Here is an 18641-nt window from a genome sequence, read left to right as displayed (position 1 = left end):
TATTCTAAACCACAGCAACTGAAATGATGGCAAAGCCTCTATGTTATCTGATAATACAGCTCTTTGAAACACTGCTGGCGGACTCTCTCTCTCTTTACATCATGTCACACAGGACAAGGAATGGGACAGGGCCTCTGTGCTTCTCAATTCATAGACATGCCATACAGTACAACAAGCCAGCTTTATAAAGGCGTGCTGAATGAGGCTCTGTGCCTGCAAGGGAAATTTAATTGGATTTCTTTATAAGTTGCAACAATCCAATGAAAAATTATGTAAGAATAGCATGATTCAATTTCAGCATGCACAGGAATAATAATATTTTTTAAAAGAGAGAATTCTTCATGCACACACAGAAAAAAAAGGTAAAGATGAAAACAACCTAAAACAGCAGTTTTCAGGCCAAATAGACTGCATGGCCCAACTTTATTCACAAGAGCATGGACATTGTGTGTGTCATTGTCCCAGCTCAGTATATAAATGCACAAATTATAAGCCATTTGATGCGAATATATAGGCTTTCACAGCTTCTGGGCTTGACTTTTTGGAAGAATAATGTTGTCTTTCATTTTGTCCCCATACTCTGAATCAAAGWGGTTGAGAAAATAAAATAAAATATTGCTTCATCCAGCTATCAGTTCCACATCAATGAATAATGATAAGTTCCAGCACTACAGGTTTCAGTTGCTTGTGTGCAACTTAAATATTTCTGTGCCTTTCTTCATACTTTGCATACATTCTCACATTAAGCAGCAGCCAGATAAAATGAAGACAGTCTCTGGGCTTTTTTAAGGATACGTGCAAGGTGCTTGCAAGTGTGCACATGCATGTGTAGACATAGCATACATGTCCATTGATCAAGCCCAAATACTCAGTGAAAAGTGGCACCTAACTCGACAACTGCCTCCTAATTTCTGTTACAGTATGGCAGATTATAAATCCTGTCACAATTTCAACTAAAGTAATAAGGAAAGCTTTTGCTGTAGTTAATGTGAAAATGAAGAATTTAACTCATACTATAGTATCTGTGATGCTTAATTTTACGTTAAATTTTATCCCAGTTACCTTATTTTTTTAGTTTTCAGTACACTGCAAAATTTTGCACTGGGGAACATAAAAGCATAACATTTTCAGGGGTTTTAGCATACAAGTAGGGGACAAATGAGGCTTCTGACACCCAGAAAAGAGCAGAAGGAAGTTTGAGACTGTAGAATAAACACATTAGTTTTATGCTTCTGCTAAAATTATCAGCAATGAAAAAAGAGATCAATATTGATATTAAAGATTTATCATTAGTTTTAAAAGAGGAGGCTGTGTCTTAAACATGCTAGAGGTCTTGTTTTAGAAATAACAGCTCAAAAGGTAATCACTTTGAAACAATATATAACATATCATGAGCACAATTTTGCGGCAAAAGGTAAATTTTGTGATCAAGTACATGACAGTAACTCTACAAAATACAAAGCCCTGCCAGTATTACAGCAGAGCTCCAGCTACGCTATAGGTAATGTAAAGAACTCTCTTATTCATGCTCTTTATTTTAAAATAGCTTCTTTAAATTTTTTTTTAAACGTTTTCAGTTGACATTTGAAGGAGGGTTTCCTCAGACAGCCTGTCCCCATCTTCTCAGGTATGGAGATGGTATTGAGGTTGACCATCTAGTTCCTCTAGTGAGCTTTGACTGCAGATTTGAGGGTTCAGACCACTGAGGTGCCTAAAAGTAGCTTCATATGTTTGACATTTTCCCACCTAATATTCAATGTTGTTAAATCCCCTCCACACCCCTGCTTTGGAGAAACAATATGAAAACCAGTATTCCTAAAAGAKTTGAGCTTTTAAAAAAAACATGAGTCAGAGTCACAGACCAAATGGGTTTCACCACCCATGCACTGGCCATGCAGCTGAAAGGCTTCTAGGCTGCTGGCTCAACTGGTGAAGCCAACGTGCACCTGCTAGGTGTCACTGGGCATTTGGCATTAAGCAGGTCCTTAGAAATAAAAAAGGAAGGTGTATTGTTACAAAGTCCTGTCAAAAGGGCAATTTCTTAACTAATTTGGGCAGGGAGGGTGGAATCTAACCTGAGCACAATGTAGACTTCAGAGGCTTGGACTGTTTCCCCAAAGAAAATAAATCACCTGTAGAGGAAAGGGGATGGGGGAAAATATAGGGATAGAAGACTATGAAGATTTGGCAAGAGAAGAAATGACTATATGTGGATGAAAAAGGAGAAGGGAGAAAGTAGGGGCATAGGCTTGCGGAAAGGATGATGATTAACAGGAGTGGGGAGTAAAAGGATCACTGTGAGGGACATGGGGAAAGGTGGTAGGGTGAGTGGTGGGGACTTAGGGACTAGAGCAACTGGTGGTCCAGAGGGGACAGAGGCCACTGAGCTGCATGTGCCATGTCTTTGCAGGACCTAGAGAAAAGGAGACATTGAGTTATCCAAGAGGTGGCAGACCTTCTCACCCTGTCCCCTGTTTGCTCTGAACTGGGGAGCATGGAAAACCACTCTTGGGAAGCTGTGGTCCTCTAAGAAGGAAACTATCTGAGGCCAAATTTTCACAGTACAGGGTTTTTGGCAGCAATGCCAACTTGAAATGTTCTTTCCATTCTCTGCTGTTGGTCACTTCTCCTGTTGTTTTTACTACTACTGGCAATAAGGATCATATTCTGAAGTCATTTAACAGGGCTGACCCAGGATTAAAAATAACCCTGCAAAGCGAAGGAATACTCTTAACCTGAATCCATTTCTGATGCTTCCTTTTGTGAAACAACTGCCTTGGCCCTGTGTGAGGTGTCATCTGGGGATACCCTCCCCCTCTGTGAGAAGAGCCACTCCGGAGACACATACCATTTACACAATGATGGGTGTGAGGCCAATAATAGAGAGCAGATGCACTGCACAAAAATCATGGGCACTCAGATTTGGTAGGAAGAAGGAGGGGAGAAGAGGAGGACACCCATTGGCATAAATAATGCAGTTCTCAGAGCAGTTCCCTGATGGTATTCCCATTCACTCAAGAAATTCAGACCAGGATGGACAAGTCTTTTCACAGCTCCCTGAAATCCCTTTGCTATGTAAAAGGCATTTTCATCTAACTGCTCTAAAATTCACTGGCTTTCTTGAATTCCTTTTAAATATGACATGTTGCTTGGCACATGGAGTTTAATTAGGGAATCAAGATTTCAGGCCACCAAAAGCTCTTGAGGTGCCCATACTTCAAGGCTAACTTTTTCTTCGTAGAAGAAGATGGGATACAACCAGGGAGTAAAATTCTGGCTGTATTAGAAAGCAGAGGTTCTCAATTACTCAGTTGCTCACTTAGTACATGGGAACCACTGTTTGAGTGAGAGATACTGAGCACAGTATTTGAACTGTATGGAGGGGGGATGCAATCTGAGCACCTCACCTTGTCCTTTGCATAGGTACTGCTATTTGTGGAGGTCCCTGATCCACAGCCTATTTTTCAGTTTGCCTCTGTGGATAAAATGTTCTTGGGTGGGTTTGAGTGTAACCTACACTTAACGGAAAAAAAACAGTAGTAAATAGCCATAATTAAGAGCATTCCTTCCTCTGTGCAGCAATGTAACAGCCAGAGGTGGGGAGAAGAGGCCAGAACATGGAGAAGAGGCTACTTGAGCAAACTAGCTCTTGGGGGGTATGGTCATGGAGGGTTGGGGAGTCCAGGCAGGAGACCATTGTGCAGTCTGGAGTTGGGCCTGTTTCTGTATAAAGTTTGGGTTTGCTCTTAGGACATACGTGATCCTCTGTGGGTACCCACCAGAGAGCCCTGGGCAAGTATCATCGATTTTTCATGAGGTTAAGATCACCGTAACCACATCTGTGTTTTGTGCATGCCTATGATTTCTTACCTCAGCCTGGTTGGAAACTTCACCCTCCAAGTAACCAGGTCCCTGCTAACCTAGGGAAGAAGGCTGAATTTGAAAATCAGTTAGTTAATATATAAGAATAATTTTACACAACAGTCCAGCATTCTCTGAGGGAACGTTTGGCAAATTTGGGGGTTTTCTGTTGTTGTTCTTTCTTCTGTTTATGGAATTAAATCCTATCCTAAAAAGGGTTTTTTTAAATAAGCAGGTGAGTTTACACATTTTCCCTTATACATTTTAAAATACTACATAGTTTCCTGTTATACACATGACCATATTTTTGAGAAAACTTGTTATCGTCTGGAAACATCAGCTCATGTTTTTTCTTATTCTTCTAGATGGAAGATAATTTGTAGTGGTAAAAGTGGATAAAAGACAGATACCCTTTAAAGCTTGTTCCTGCTCTGCTGATATGAATGAAAATTTTGCCATGGAAATTAATGAGTCAACATTAGACCTTATGAATTTCAGGGCTTCCTAGCTTGCAAATCTAAACACTTTTGATTTTGATTTTTTTAATGCTTTCTATTTAGAAAATGATGGACAAATTCAAGTTCTTTCCTGATCTAATTCTGTCTTCAGGAACATTTATCTGCAAGCAGGGGTCTCTGATGATATTAACATCCATCTGCCCCAACCTTCCATCCACAATATCACTCTCAAAGTTGCTGTATGTTACAAAGCACACATGTTATCCTATTAATGTCAAAGAATAATTCACTTAAGCCCTTTCCCTCTGCTAGGAATGTAGAATATGGGTTTCCATTTGTCTTTGTTTGGTACAGAAGCCACAATCTGATTGGAGGGCAGATGTGTAGGTTGATAATATAATTGTTTTCTATATAAATATTGTCATGAAAGCAAAGTGTGCAAGAGCAATAGTCTGTGTCTGATAACTGGACAGATCCAACCTGGACAAATCAAGCATTTACAAATTAATTACACTTATGAAAGATTTCTTCAACATCCCAGCTTAAAAGCAGACTCCTGCTATTGAAACAGTATTCCTCTTTGTGTTATTTTGATAGCACAGACCTTGCTATGCTAGTTAACGTTGCATCAATATTTCCACTGTAACTAWAGCCCGTTCTTTAGATGTTTAAGACTAAAAGACACATGTTAATTCAGAGGGAACTCAAACTGAAGGGACAAATTAAAAACAYCAAAGTTCTTCGACAGTGCTTGCAATGTAGGTAACAGAAGGAACAAACAGCAGACTCTGCCTGCAGATATCCATTTGCCTGCTTAAACAACAGCTCTATGTTATACAACATAGTTTTGAAGATACGTATTGGTCCTGTGTATGTGGAAATTCATAGAACTTTCATCCAGCAGCCCTTTCTTTTTCTTTGTCAAAATATTAGTGTAGCTGATTTTAAGCTAGGGAATTTACCTCACCTGACATGTACTTTGGCCAGAACTGGTGGCTAAAGACTAATGGGACTGTTCAGCTTTTTTTTCCTTTTTGTCAACAAAGATGACTTCCTTAGGCAACTGCTTTCTCTTCCTTGACACCTTTCCTCTTTTTATTCCATCACCAGAGGAAAAGCAGCAGAATTTGAGTAGGAGTTGGATTGAGCAGGAAGAAAGTGCTGATATTTTCCAGCCTTTCAGCTCAGCAGCTCCATTGACTGAAAAATTGTATGGGGTGGTGGGGGTAAGGGAGATGCCCTGGTGAGCCAGCAGCCCCTCCAGAAGCTGATGGTGCACATGCTCCCAGGCAAGGCTATTTGGGGCAAACTGCAAAGACTTTGAGCAGTTCCAGCTCAGCCTTGTGTTCAAGCTGAGGAAAGTTGAAACAAAGGGAACAGACAAGCCCGCAGTTTTCAGGAGAAAGCTAGTAGATGCATGTGTCTTGAGTATTGCTGTAATGATGTCAAGTAACAGTAGCATTGAAGACAGCAAGCAACAAACCCTGAGACAGATGGAACGTCTTGTAAAATTTATTTACATTAAGCATGTAGGATACAATATATAAATAATTTTAGCAGTGCTGAATTGTCTCTGAGGCCCACTGACCACATCCACACAACTAACCTCTCTTAACCCCCAAGGCAGAGTGGCTCAGCCTGTGCTAACTCCTGGACCCTCTCTGACAACCATGTGAGAAAGTGACAGTCACCATGGGCAAGGGATCACTCAGTTTGACTGCATGGACAACAGTATTCCAGTGCTTAGAAAAGTTTCCTGGCACTGTTCAAGTAATAAAGGTTTGCTAATGAAATCCATAAGATAAGCCCAGGTCCCTCAGAGCTTTGTATTCAAATGACAGTAATTCTGATGCTCTCTGCCATCATCTGTTCATCCGTAAATTGATTTTCCATGCCCTTGCACAGACTGTGCACAGTCTGTGAAAAGTTTTCCCACCTGTTTTACAACAAATAAAGCAGCGTGGGAGAAATAAGGGAACTCAAGAGAGCACCATTTCATAGGATGGGATGAGCTAATCTAACACCTTGCTTTTGAGGAAAGGGCAATGTTGTCCTTCCCTTCCACCTTCCCTGGACACCCTCATGCACCAGCTGCACACCTTGGGCCAGCTCTGACACTCTGTTGGCCCCACTGTGAGCTGGTGCCAGCCACAAGTCTGGAAGAGGAGCAGGAGAGGAGGGGAAGGAGTTCTCCTTAGTCAACAGCGGTAAGGTGTTACATTGCATGAGCATTTTGGGAAACTGAAACCTGAAAGATCTTGAGGATTCCCTCAGTAATACCATTTAGATATTGACAAATACACCTTTTGGACAAAAAATAGAATGAAATAAATACTGACCCAAGAAACCATGGTACCTGTCAAATATTGGCCAGGCAGCACAGCGTAGAGGATTTCAGCCTATCAGTTTTCCCTCTATTACCTCTGTAGAGCAATTCAACATCATTTTCACTGTTGTTTGCTCTCCACAAGAGATGAAACTCAACTGTATTTTATGTGGTATTTGGGAAAAAGAAAAGGGAGAGACCAGTCAAACTGCTGGGAACTGTCACAAGCTTTTTCTCTGATAGCTGCAACTGAGCAAGAGAGATATTTAACAGTGGATTTCACAGCACTGGGAACATCAACTGCGTCAGCTGAAGTTAGGCAATTATGCTGGAATAAAGAGACAAAAAGCAACCAGAACCAGACCTCTTAGCAACAAAGAGGGCTAGGTCCTTAGCTAATTTTGGTAAGCATAGATCCACTGGAATCAAAGAAGACAGCTCAATTTACACTAACTAAAAAGCTAGAAAGCTCATATTGCTGATGAGACCAACTTTCTTGCTTTTCAGTTTAATTGTTGTGCCATTTCCCCTTCTCTCAAAAGACTAAGTTCATTACAAATTTTCTGGCTCAGGTTACTTTGATTTTTCATACTCTTACAGCATGAGTCTGGAGACTATTAATAGAGAAATGTTGATCAGTTCAAACTGATTTATGTGGAATAGATCCTGAAAACTGTAGAGTTAATAGGATTTAGGAAGGAAGAGACTCAGAATAGTTTGCAGAAACTAAATGACCAGAGGCTGGTCTTTTCAGAAGCAATTTATGTGACCTAGGCACCCAATCTCCAATAAAGTCCTGTAACATCTGGTCTCTCAAGGCCAATTTCTTTATGAAGACTCCATTGCCTTTGTCCTCGGAAGTTCTCAGCAGGAACTTCTGGTTCCTGACTGCTTTTAAAAACATATTCTTCTGCCACCTCAACCTCTTTTAAAAAAAATCCAAGTCCATGTTGATCTTTCAAAAGCAATTGCTTAGAATTCAGTGACGACTGAGAGAACTTCTTCATTGGAAATTTCTCATAGGGTTTCATCTGACTAATTTGGTAAGATTTACTTCTGGAGAGTAAAGAAACTGATGATGCTATGGTCCCTCCTCAGTCCTTTCACAAATGCTGTTCCAAGCATCTTCCAGAAAAGCACAGCCAGTTGCAAGGAAGGGCTTTCCCTCCTTCAGGGCTTCCTTCAGGGCTAAGCGTGTTACTTCCAGTAAAGATGTGATGTCCACCTCCATGCTTGGTAGACCTCTGTTGGATTCCAGGGGCTAACATCAACAACAAGGTGTAACCCAAAACTCAAATGCGGGTCTTGTGCATGGTCACATGAACGACTATTTCCCTAAAACAATCCCAAACACCCCAGATTTCCATTCAAAATTTAAATGGGTAAATATTTAATATTTAATACTAAGCCCTCTTGTAAGTCTTGTTGTTACAAGGTTAACTCATCTTCTGGTCTAGCTCACAGCTACACTTAGCCTCTTTGTAAGTGATTCCTTTACAACCAAATCCAACCTCTAAAAGCAACTTTTAAAGGTGAAGGCCTTTCCAGCTGCTGACACATTTTAAAACATGCACCTTTTCTTTAATGAGAAACATTCCAAGTACCATAAAATGTCCAGTGGAGAGCAAACCCTTTGCTATTTTCTTAGCTTTTCTGACAGCAAGATAATTGCAAGAGAGCACACTCCTTGCAGCAGCTGTGATTATTAGAAGCACTATGGGAAGCAAATAATTATGAGGATAATGAGAAGAACAGAGCATAACTTGTGATCCAACCAGTCAAGTCCTTATATGCTGTCCAGTACTAATGCATAAGGGCCAGATAGCCCTCAGGGGCTCACTACGGTAGGAGCATGGACAATAGCCAGAGGATGCTTGGAGAGAGATATGCCTGTGGCCAAGAGTCCCTCCCAGAGCACTCACTGCAGGGGCATATTCACACTAGCGAGTATCCTGGAGAGGAGCGGTGAACTCCTTTCTCTCTGTTTGCTTCATTTAACTGTCCAGTGAGAGGCAGACGGAGGGGATAGCATCTCCCTCCCCCTCTGCTCCCAGCTAAGGCATTCCCTCGTCGAATCACTTGGAAGGAGCAGACACTGCAGCCTTCCCCAGGCTTAGGCGSTCTCACAGGAGCAATGCCACGCTGGTGCTTGCTGTGCTACTGATGTCTGGCAACGCAGGACCATACTGCTGCTGCTTATGGGTATCTCCCTGTCAGCAGGAACAGACAAGCACACAGCCAAGTCTCTCTTTAGCAGCAGCTGAAGAATACAGGGCAGCAGAGACAGGCTGATTTGTGCTGAATGTCTAAGTTCCTGGATACCCGGACAAACTTGAATATTTTTTACTCCGATCTCCYGAGCTTTAACATTAGGCCCTAAATTTCAGCTCAGAATTTATTTATACCTGAGGTCTGAGTTGGTCTTCGCCTGCGATTTGCTTCTTCTTTTCAGCAACCTGTTTAACTAATGCCACCTCCGTGTTTTACCAGCCTGTGTTCAGACACTAAAATGTGTTCATTCTTCTTAAAGGGTAGTGGTAGACATCTCACGGGGTTTGTCTCAGAAACTGATACAGGTTTTGGAAAGCCCTTTTGGGCCTGTCAGAATGACCTTAGAAATGTATGCCAGAGAGAAAACAGAGAAGTAAGAATTGACAGGGGTGATCACTTTCAAATGGCAACCTCTTGCTTTCCTCTGACCATCTTCTGACGTCCATGCTGGAGAGCAAAGGCCAGTGAGCTTCACTTTCAGGGCTACTGAGCATCTTTGTCAACAGCTGAAATTAGGCCTTGCTTATGCCTCTTTATGCCAACTTTCATTGAATTTTAGAAGGAAAGTTGCAAAGTGGCAAGTAAACCTTTTAAGTCCCCAAAGGGTTATATACATCCCATTTATTTTCTCACAACACCAAATAGAATTAATGTGCATTGTGGAGCCACAGTCCCTGGAAAACATCAACACTCTGACAGTTTCTTCCAGTCAACCGTTCTGAACATAACAGTTTCTTCCAGTCATCTAATCAGAAATTAAGTGTCTTCAAGCCAGAGCACAGATTCTCTTAATCTCATTTTGCAGAACAATTGTGCATCACGACGTCAGTATTTAGACTAATATTGTCCTGTGATTTTTTCTAATCTATCCATTTCAAAATGATGACCTAGGATAGGATAATAATAGTGTTTTGGGCAGTCACTGTCAGTTGAAGATCATTTCTAGTTGGTATTTCATTCTTTTTTATTACCAAAGAATAAAGATCATGGCTGTATCCATCTGCATCAAAATATTACCAGAAAGTGTTTGTCGGCCAGGCTAGACATTCTTCTTTGACACCATGCAATATTATATTTTAGTAAACAGTATATTTCCTTAACTATGTGTATGTACACATAAAGAGATAATATACAGGGAACTGTTTCTTGAAAACAAATGTAAATTTAAAAATAATATAATGGTTGGATACTGTCAAAACTGCTTGATGGACTTGACTCTTCAACTTGACTTTTTCTACCAGCACAAACCAAAACAGATGCAAATGAAAGCACTTAAGAAGAGTGAAGAGAAACCTGAAATTAGATTTAACGAGGGACTATGCAATGGGAACTGTTGCCTGAGAAAGTACATTTCACAAGAGAAAACAACAAGAATTCAATTCTCTATATGGAATTCTTTTTAAGGAACTGAGCAACGTAACACAGTGAGCATAGATAATTGCTGTTTTCTTTAGAGACATCAAAAAATGAAAAAAAACCCTACATTGTCCTCACCAGAATAAAAAAAAAAGGTCCCAAACTCCCCTCAGTAGATATTTGAGGCATGCAAAGGATATACAATTAGGTCCTATGCTCTCAGTCACCATTGTGAGATTTATATACCCTCCTTCACAGAAAAGAAGATAACCACAAAACTTGTAAGGTCTGTAAATGTCTAGGAGTTAGACAGGTTTTCTTCTAAAATACTATGGATCCATTATTAATTGACAGTAATGTCTTATGGGTGTATTTTTCTAAATCTTTCTCTGGATTTCAGTAGCTAGGATATAATCTATTACTGGATAGATGTATGTGACTGGCTCCTCTCATGTTAGGAAGGAACCGTGCAGACAGCAAAGTTACTTAGCTGAGCAGCAACTACAGCCTGTGACAGCTGAGGATTAGGAATGAAGACTACTTAGAAAAAAAGAAAAAAAATGGTTTGCTTTTGCTTTTGCTTTTGCTTTTGCTTTTGCTTTTGCTTTTGCTTTTGCTTTAAAAAGTATGACTACTGGTAGGACAAGGCAGGCAGTATTGCAAGTCAACATTCCTGTGTAAAACCTCTTTGTGTGGTGAGCATTAGCCGTTAAACATGTTTTTCATTTTACTAGAGCCCTGATGCTATTAGAGTAATGGATGGGAAGTTTGTGTTATTTCCATTTTTGGTTGTTGTTGCAGCAGCTTAATACTATTACATTGTTACAGCTAATTTTTCTACATTACAATAATGGGTGGCCACTGCGTATTTTCATCAGGGGTGGCTGTCACTGATAAAATTTCTCTTCATTAGCAATAGTTTGGTCTTTCCTTTGGTGGCTGTTGGCACTAGTTTGCTAAGAGAAACTGTCTCTTGGCAGAGTAAAATTAGAGTAAGGTGTTTACCTGGTCACCAATTAAAGAATTGAAGTTATGCAGGCTGTTGGTCTGAAAGAACCCAGAGTGCACTGAATGAGCTTGGACAAGCCATTTAGCTGCTTAATGTCTCGGTTTGCCCATGATCAAATAATTCTGTACTGACTTGACTCTTCAGATGCTCTAAGTTTCAATACGGAACCATGAATAGGAAAAGGATGTGTGTGTGTGTGTGTGTGTGTGTGTGTACATGTCTATGTATATGTACGTGTCTATATATAAGTATATATATGCGAGTGTGTGTGTATTTAAAAAACTAAGTTGGGATGACAAATTTCCGACTTGTTCCCTGACCAATATAAATTAAGTGATAGCCAGACAGAAATGGCACATATACTATATACTCTACAGTCAGTGTATTGTTGTAACTATTAAGAACTACAAGAACTACAAAAAAATTGATGATCTTTCTGCAAATATTTTTAAGGAAGAGAGAAACATCTACAAATATGCTACAGAGGGAAGCTGGCAGGGAAGACAGGTGAAGGGTATAAGGGCTTTTTGAGGAGGGAAGGGAGGGTTGGAGGAAAGTTAGGAATGTGGATTTGCTTTTCTACAGAAAGCCAAAAACATCTTCACTATGAGAAACAGCCCTCACATCACACTGTCACATACTGATGGGTTGTGCTGCAGGGGGAGTCTGTTTTATTAAAATACCTCTGTGGTTGGTTCCCTATGGATTCAGTGGATAGAAACACTTCCTTAAGGAAACATCTATGGAAACATAACCAGAACCTCTCTGCATCACTCCTCACTGGGAAAATTTAACAGCCCCTTGGAGACAGTTTGTAGCATGAAAATGAGGAGTCTTTTAGTGTGCTTTGCATACTACTCCAATAGTTCTGAAACACTTAGAGAAACTTCTATGAAATGCCTCACAGAAGCCTGGCTTATTACTTCGTACATGTTCTCTGGTGTTTCTGTCGGTTTGAAGCACTAGTGATTACAAAAAGATCCAAACTTAAGAGAAAATCTAGTAGTAGGATAAAAAGCCCATCAAAAATCCCTTAATRCAGAAATGTGAAGTGAAACCAAAAACCATGTATCAAAAAGGGAAATATAGTTATTGTTACCACATCTGTCAAAGGAATTACCCTGTTTCAGTGAAACTCTTTTGCACTAGTTCCTGTAATAAAGGATCTAAGGGATGGCTCCAGGAAGAGATCAACTTGTTAACAGAACACTGTGTATTGACTGTGTTCAAAAAGGCTGTATATTCAGCAAATCTCCATTGTAACACACCCTCTGCTATTGTAAGAACAGTAGTTCCTGCGGTGAGTATTTGACTCCACTGTGAACTGTATCTTTTGCACTACAAAACTTCAAAGTTAGCCACTTCAGAGAGGAGATGGAAATGCTTTCCCTTTAACTCTGTGCTTAACTGTTTAATGAAGAGTTCTGTCTTTAAAAGGTCAGGGAAGCTACAGCAGCCGAAAGTGTGTATAACAGGATAGACTCATGTGCAGAGTCATATGTACGATTATTTTATAAGTAAGTTTATCCTGTCGATTTTAAAAATATAAACCTATCTGTCCATAAATACAACAGGCTCAAGCCTTTCTTCGCTTGTACCATTGTGAAAGTTGAGCAACTCCATTAAAGGCCACAGCTGTGTGGGACTGCTTGATATTAGGGCTWAGCCTGGGCTTCCAGCACCCGAACTGCTCTCCTAAAACTACAGAAAAAATAGTGAGTTGATTTGCTCCCTTCCTCCTCCTCCTCCCTCTAACCCTCCCCCCTTCTCAACAACAGAAAGAACTGGAGATTAGGTAAACTTAGTTTGCTCTGGTTCAACAGTCAGTAATGGTGGGCATTTGCTGGGTACTTGACCTTGCCTTGTCACTTTCTAATAAAAAAATAAAGGAAATGTAAGGAGGACATTTATGCAGGAGCTGTAAACAGTTGGCTTGCACTTTTTATGCATGCACTTAATGTTCTTGTTTTACAACCTTAACTCTCCCAGAAGAATTTATAACCAGTCACTAGGCACAAGCAGTTGACGTGTGCTGTTTGTGATGGTAACATGAAATCGGCTACAGTAAAATGTTCTGGTTAATAAAGGATGAAACACTAAGCTCTTTGTCAACAAACATGTCTGAGGCAAACTTGACAATTCTTTTTACAAAAGCAAAGCTCTAAAATTAGAGGTATGATTTGATTCTTCCCTTGCTTTTGTTGCTTTTATGCTGCATTTAGTTTAGTGAAAAACTTAGAAAAAGGAGGATCAGCCTGAGATCTGGTATATATATATGTGTGTGTATGTATACATATGTATGTGTGTATATATATGTATACACATACATACAAACACACACACACATATATATTCACACACATACTTATGTAAGGACACATACATACATATTTTTGTGTGTGTGTGTGTGTGTGTGTCCTGATTAGGTTCCTTATTATTCTTGGTCCTTTTTGAATAAAATTTTTAAGAGATGAACTAAGTCATATCTATATGTCAAGAAATGCATCTAAGAGAAGTGGCACCTTCCTTTTCAGCTGGTAATTTTCTGGTTGTGCTCCCTTTCTGGCAGATAGGAAGTAGCTAGTGTAATTAAATACTGATGATTACTAATTACTATTACTAATAATGATTACTATATTGCTTAAATATTGGAGACCTAGAGCACAGGACATAAGACATTAAGGTCCTGATCTCCTAACGTCAATGCAAAGCCCTATAGTAAGTGTATTTGCCCTGTAAATATGCTTATCCATAATAAATATATTTTAAAATGCTGAATATTGAAACAATATCTGCAGGGGCCCAATGCTCAGCTGCTGTAAAGCAGAATAGCTTCCCTCTGGTTTACAGAGTTACACTAATTTGCCCCACTTGATAACCAAGCCAGTCCAGGGAGTCTTGGAGCTCCTGATCAGTATGCAGTTATCACTGAAAGCAAAAGGATTGGGCCAAACATACGGGCAGTGAAATTGAGGGTAGCTTGACTGATTTCAGGGGAGCTCTGCCGGTGTGTGAGCTGTGGGTTTGGTACAATGATTTCAGGTGAAGGAGATACATTCCTTTCAGAAGATTAATTATGTTTTATATGTACTTACTGGATACTCTTGAGGTATGTTGGCTACATAATAAAAAGCAGGTAATAAAAAGAAAAAAGCAGCCTGAATTTGCAGGTGGTCCCGTTTATTGGACTAAAAATAAAAGGCAAGTATTTGAGAATCACAGTGTCTTCCTTAGGAGTTAGAGAGGAGGGCAAGTTGGGGCAGCAGAAACGAGGGCCTGGTTCTGATTCAGGCTTCGTAATTATGTTCAGAGAGACAGAGATCAAAGCAGGAGCTGAGCAGGAAGCCGCAGAGAGAAAGTCAGGTGCAGTTATCAAACCCTGCTCTGTCGCCGTCATCAGCCAAAATCTGGGAGCCAGTCCAGTGTGGTGAATGCTTGTATTTGTTTAAAATAAATTGCCTTGTTATTGTCTTCTTTCTTCTACTTCAGTGAGGAGCTGTCACCTATTTCTGGACATCCCCATACAGGTAGCCAGGCTAAAACACTTGCCATCATTAGCACAAGAATAATCCTAGAGTCTTTATTCAGCTTTTACTCAGTCTTTGCCAGGAAAAGTGCAGCTGAAACAGGAAAAAATGGAGCTGAAGTCTTACAGTCAGCCATACAGTGTCTTCCAGAAAACCCTAGTAGAAAGGGAAAACACCAACCAGAGATTTCAGCAGATTGCCTTGCAGCCTGTAGTAGTTCAATGACACATATACGCTGTGGGGAGGATCTTCTCCTTTTCTTTTTTTATTAAAATGTGACTGCATACTTCCAATCCATCTGCTCTGACTTTGTGTAAAATGTAAGATAAAGAGGCAGTTTTGGCAAGACAATAGTGAAACAGGTCAGCCCACATACCTGCAATTTTCTAATTGGTGACAGAGCAATTGAAAAACATTTTGGTTGCAGCTACACAGTCCAAACGTGACAAGTGTCAGTTTAAATATTGCCAGTTATCCCAGTCTTAATTTTGCCACAGTTTGTTCCAAAGGGACCCGGCCCTACTAACTACACTGGGAGGGCAGGTATAATTAAATGCCTTGTTTTTATCAGGAAAGAAGAACTGGGCCTTTTTTCCCAAATGCATCAAAATCTGTTAAAAAGGGTTGAAATATCAGAAATTTTACTTTTGTCACCTCAAATCTTTAAATCCCATCTTTAGGTGTATAGGTATGTAGGTATATATGTTTCGGGCATCCAGATTTGAACAACTTGGCTTTATTTTCTTTGGCGTCACATTAATTAATAGCATTAAAATGTGATTTTTGGGATCCCAACTCCAGAGAAGTGAGCAGGTCGTTTGCTGGGAAGGGGGCATGGCTGATTCTGGAGATGCTGCTGGATCTRCTTTATCTGTTTTGAAACATGCCTGCTCTGGGCGAAGCCCCAGCTAGGTCTCTGCTCAGTTTATGCCCCTTTGGTTTCCTTCAGAGAAAACTCTCCTTATAGCTGCACGAGGGGTTTTGAGGAATCCCTAAGGACTGTGTGCACACAGCAAAAAGTACTTATTAAATAACAAGCAGGGGCAGGAGCTGCTCCCTAGAGAAGGCTATGATGTATGATACATGGAGAGAGCCCAGGCAAAACTGCAGAAAGCCTGACAGTGGATACAAGAGGAAAAACTGAGAAGATGGGCATTATTTTGCTTATAGAATAGGACAATTTTATGCATAATGAGAACATTAGTCATTACATTTTCTAGGATAAAAATTTCAATCTTTGGATATAAGAACACAATTTTTAAAAGCTTTTGTGATGGATTTCATTTCCATCCTGCTTTTTAAGCACAGCTTATATATGCTATAGAGTCTGAACTCAACCCTTCAAAGGATTTTGGCTTTGCTTACACAATAATTAAAGGAACTAGAAGAGAGTTTGATCCAATCTTCTCCTTTGGCTTCCCTAAATCCAGAGCTGCCCTTAAATGTTTCTCTCCACTCAGTCTGTTCCTTAAATTTTCTCCCTTTCCATCTGTCCCTCAGGCCAGCCAGCCCACAATCATTACAAACAGGACAAAAGACTCATTTGGCTCATTAGATCAAAAGGTGGGTTTCCAATCCACCTCCGGGACCAGCAGTAGTGATTTTGGAAAATAATGACAGGCTCATGACTGCATAAATGTGCCTGAGGAAAGGCAGAAAGCCAGGAGGCAGATTACTCTTTACTCAGAGTAAGCTAGCACTGACCCTTGTCAGGAACCAAACTTTTGGTAGGATCTGGAAAGTCCTTCTTGTACTCCTCAGAGAAGAAGTACCTGAGCGCCACATCAGCTTGCCGCGGTTTCACTATCTCCTATGCCAGCTGAAGCTATTTCCTACAAGCAGGTCTCCAGAGAGTAACACACAGTGTGCCTAACGATCAGGTCATTTATACTTATCTTTCTCTTTGATATAAAGATGTCACAAATCATAATAAAAACAGTTGCAGCAGAGTATGTCAAAATACATGTTCGATTTTGTTTATACTGTCCACTTTTTTGAAAACAGAGCCAGCTATCTATCTATTTAGATACCTATGACCCATGACTTTGGTATCCAAGGGATAGAAAAACGTATAAAACTATGTCTGTTCATTAGCAAAACAAAGTTGTCAAACCATATACGGAAAAAATGCTGAAAGTGAATGCCTAAGACTCTTATGGCCAGATCTCTACAGATAATTCAGAGTCTATAATCTTTCCAGCTGACCAACTCCAGTCTTGCAGTTACTATTGTGATAAAATTTTAATTTCTTCTTCACTGTTACTTTAGGGAAACATGTGCCCAGTTCTAGAAGACAATCCTTGTTCTGGTTTTGGGGTTTCTTTTTCTGCATAGGAAAAATTCTCACATTTTTCATCTAGAATTCTGGACTTCAAAGTCTCTAATGAATCTAAATAACACCTTCCTAAAGGTGGGTTGTATGTGGATTCTATTCAGATACAACAGCATTACTTTTATCTCTTCTTTGTGCACAGTGGATACAGAAATTCAAAGAATGACAGAGAAACATAATCCTGTAAAATTCGTCATCATAGTTATTGGAAGGCTTCTTATATACACAGCCAGAGCACTGCTTTTACAWGGTAGTAATTTTTCTGGATATGTCCTCACTAAAACTCATTCCTCAAATTCAGTAAACGGCTTACGTTATCCAACATGTTGTGTTAGCAGGTATCAATAGTTATTTCCAATATTTTGATTAAATATTGTTTGCAATAAATATGCACCTTCTCTGTTACGCCCCTCCACTGTGCAAATTGCAGCAAAATCAGTGTAAACCAAGTAAGTAAGGTATATTCTAGAGACCTGGAAACTTCCAGCAAGCCCCAGACCTGGTGAAGATAGCAAGATACTGCTGCTGTGGAGAATCTGCCAGGTATGCATTCATTCTCACGGACAATACTCTGGAGTTTTATTGCAGATGTTCAAATTAGCCAGTGGGTGAGAACAGTCTGGAGGCTGGACTGCAACATGCAGCTGCAAGTGAGGATAGCCAGGGAAAAGGGTGGCTGGATCCTAGAAGCTATTCAGAAACTGAAGACCTACAGGGTTGACATGAATACTTTCATTTCTAATGAAAATTACTTGAATTTGTGCTTCTAGGATTTCAGGATCAAACAACCTCAAATTCAAAGCACCTCAAGCCTATCAACAACTCACATTCTTGCCAACCAAATCTTGGGAATTTCTCACAGCTTTAGCTTTTATCCCTGATCTTATTTGGCTTTCACCTGACTCATCATACCTTTCTGCGGCTCATCTCACTTCAGTGTTTCTCAAGGGTTTTTTTTGTTCTTTTCCCCTCAGATTCCAGGTTTATGCCTTTTCTCTAAGAAATCATACTTTTGAATCTCTCTGCCAGAAGTGCTTCTTTCCTTTTCAGGATCATTGGCAGTGGCAGAAGGGGACAGTATGTCTTGCCTTCTTCTACTTTTGCAGATGTTTTCTCTTGGCCTCTGGTTTTAGTCCTTGTTTCCCTCTCTAACCAAAATTCCCAATGAGCCTTTTATTTTTGTCCCCAAAACACTGTTTTTCTTCACAGTCTTTCAGTCCTTCATCAGTACTGAATCATCCAGACCACTGGATTAATTTAACAGTTGTACTAACAGCCAGCATAGGGCAGGGAAATCCCTTCTTTTACCATCTGGCTGTTACTGCAATAACCAGAAAAGAAGAAAATTTCAGTAATTCCATTTTAAACCATGAGAAAAATCATCAGGCCAATATTTTTAGTTTACAGATATCTGCATAAGGCTTCTTCAATAGTGTATTTTCTGCATTCCAGTAAGTAAAAGGGCTTCAGTGTTTGAATACTGATTAATAAAAATAAGTCA

The sequence above is a fragment of the Apteryx rowi genome, unplaced genomic scaffold (genome assembly GCF_003343035.1).
Source record: "Apteryx rowi isolate R43461 unplaced genomic scaffold, aptRow1 scaffold_37, whole genome shotgun sequence".
NCBI lineage: Eukaryota > Metazoa > Chordata > Aves > Apterygiformes > Apterygidae > Apteryx > Apteryx rowi.
Note: the sequence above shows the minus strand (reverse complement) of the source record.